The sequence below is a fragment of the Schistocerca americana genome, chromosome 5 (genome assembly GCF_021461395.2).
Source record: "Schistocerca americana isolate TAMUIC-IGC-003095 chromosome 5, iqSchAmer2.1, whole genome shotgun sequence".
Classification (NCBI taxonomy): Eukaryota; Metazoa; Arthropoda; class Insecta; order Orthoptera; family Acrididae; genus Schistocerca; species Schistocerca americana.
In genome coordinates this window covers 495046560-495049418 of record NC_060123.1, presented here as the reverse complement: position 1 = coordinate 495049418, position 2859 = coordinate 495046560, and the positions used below count along the sequence as shown (strand labels likewise).

The following is a 2859-nucleotide window of genomic DNA, read 5'->3' as shown; positions in this document are numbered from 1 at the left end:
AGCCGTAAGAATTAATGTGAAGGCAAACATTCGTCCTTTAACGCCCACATATGGAGCATGGACACATTTTAGTTTTCCACATTAACTTTTACGGCAATCTGATGATGCTCTAAAGGGGCGGAATACATCATTTCGTGTAAATAAAACAGATTTTGATATGGAATCTGCCTTATTTCAAGAAATGATTTTTATTAACACTAGTACACGATGTAGCGAGGCAACCACGCCTCCGTCTGTCTGAAAGAACGGACACCATATCCATATAAATATATAGTTCTGGCAATACCGGTCATGACCTTCTTCTTCTGTGCGGATACACACATATTCCTCAACTCTTACGGGACTTGGGAAGAATGTCTTCCACGAGTAATGAGTGTGTTGGTGTGGGACACTACGGTCGTAGTGTGTGGATATACAAGGTGAGAATGTGGGTCTCGCGGGAGATGTGCCCGAAATAGCCCTTGCAGTCGCACTATCCTCTGTGCCCTCGGTGGCTCAGATGGATAGAGCGTCAGCCATGTAAGCAGGAGATCCCGGGTTCGAGTCCCGGTCGAGGCACACATTTTCACCTGTCCCCGTTGATGTATGTCAACGCCCGTGAGCAGCTGACGGTATTAGTATAATTCTAATTCCCTCTGTTCTTTCCGGCTGGCACTGACGTATGGACGGTGGCTTCCGCCATGGTTGCCGAGCCAGCGCCCCGTGATGATGACGGAAGGCCCGTGGTCGGTCTGCAGCCTTTACAGGCCATGGTCATTTATATCAGTGGTGTGCTGCTTTCGCCGACGTGCCTCTTTCTCTGGTGTCATGGAGCGCTCGCGGCCCATCTCTCCGTTCATCACCACGGCAGTACGTGAAGCTGGCTGTGCTCAGGCTACAGCACGCTGTTAGACGGTGACTGGTGCTGTGGCGCCAAGACCCAATAGGAACTCAGCGTCGGTGGCAGCAGGCATGGACTGCAGGTCGGCGGGGCTGTGGCTCTAAGTCCCATGAAGGACTTGGTGCCGGTGCCAAGCGCAGACCAGTCTCGAAGCCATGGCTGCTGCTGGCAGCTCCCAGCGTTTCGCTGTCCTTCCTGGCATTGTGGTGATGCAGCTACTTTCCAGCGTTAATAAGTGACCCCCTGCCCCAAAATCCATGCATATTTATACCACTGTGACCTGCATTTGTTTCGCTATAGCCATGTACGTAGTATCCCAGAAGAAGTGACTTACACTGGTGTAGTGATGCTGCCTCACTCACTACACGATGACCACTGTGCGGCGCTGTTCACTGCTGTGATTGGCTACCCTTGCCCCGCAGTCCTCTCCTTGTCTGTTACTGTGACCCACGCGTCGCCATATTGGTGGCTATCATGTGGCGGCTGCTAACGCAGCGCTTTAAGGTGGCTTTATCACTACTTCCTATTACTTTTGCTAAGCACCAGCAGCTTCGGCTCGAAGACTGCGGAGCAGCACTACAGTTCACTCCGGCCTTTCTACAGTCCATGATTCACTGCCACACAACACTGTCCTCAGTAGGTATACTGTCAGAAAGTTGTTCCTCAGATTATGACCTACGTACGATACCAGTAGATTTTTCTTGGCTAAGAATTCCCTCTTGGCCTGTGCTAGTCTGTTTTATATATCCACTTTGCTTAGTCCGTCCTCGGTTATTTTGCTTTCAAGGTAGCAGATTTCCTTAACTTTGTCTCCTTAGTAACAGTTTTGGTGTCAATTTTCTCTCTGTTCTCATTTCTGCTACTTTTCATTACTTTTATCTTTTTCCAGATTACTTTCAATAAATATTCGGTTTTCATCAGACATTACAATCAAGAGCAATCAATTGCTCTCGTAATTACTCTTCAGTGCCAATGAGGAGAGCAACGCCACCTGAGAATCTTGATAGTATTTCAGCGTTAGTCTTAGTTCTACTCTTCAGTGCTTCTTTTTATACCAGCCACAGCTTCTTCGACGTAGAGATTTAACAGCAGGGGTGAAATACTGCATCCTTGCCTTGCTCCAACTCCAAACCGAGTACTTCATTCTTGGTCTTCCAACCTTATTGTTCCTTCATGGTTCCTGTACATATTGTATAGCAGTAGTATTTTCCTGTACCTTTTATTTTTCAGATAATTTCGAACGTCTTGCACCATTTAATGTTGTCGAATATTTTCTGCTTGTCGACAGATCCTATGAATGTGTCTTTACTTTTTCTTCGGCCTTGGTTCAATTATCAAGAGCAATGTCAGAACCGTCTCTCTGGTGCCTTTACCTTTCCTATAGCGAAACTAATCGTCATCTACCATATCCTTAATTTTCTTTTCTATTCTTCTCTTTATTATTGTTATCAGCAGCCTGGATGAGTGAGCTGTTAAACTAATAGTGCAATAGTTCTTGCGTATAACTGTCCTTGTTGTCTTCAAAATACTGTGAATTATATTTTCCAATAGTCTGATGGTATGCCGCCTGTCTCACAGATTCTACACACCAACTAGTCATTTGGTTGCCACTTCCCCAGTGACTGTGTAATTGCAATGGAGTGTTTCCTATCCTTTCTGAATAATTCGATCTCAGTTATTCCAGAGCTCTTTAAATTCTACTGTAATATTGCGTCCTGTGTCTCGTCCATTTCTGCTTCTACCTTGTTATCAGACATGTACTGTCTTTCATAGTTGCCTTCAATGGTCTCTTTCCACCTATCTGATCTCGTTCCCCATTTAACTATTGCTTTCAATTTTTCCTAAAGTTGATTTGACTTTTCTATATTCTTAGTCAATCCACCAGACGATCTTTTCTGTCCGATATCTTAACACTTTTCTTGCAGCCATTGCACTTGGATACCTATTTATTTCATTCCTAAGTGCTTTATATTACTCTA

The 2859-nt window shown here is 45.1% G+C and overlaps 1 non-coding gene across 1 annotated transcript; it reads left to right on the top strand.

Moving 5' to 3' along the window:
* The first annotated feature begins 483 nt into the window (after positions 1 to 483).
* Positions 484 to 558, top strand: Trnat-ugu. The gene has a single exon. It is a non-coding gene; the product is annotated as a tRNA-Thr (tRNA).
* The last annotated feature ends 2301 nt before the right edge of the window (positions 559 to 2859 follow it).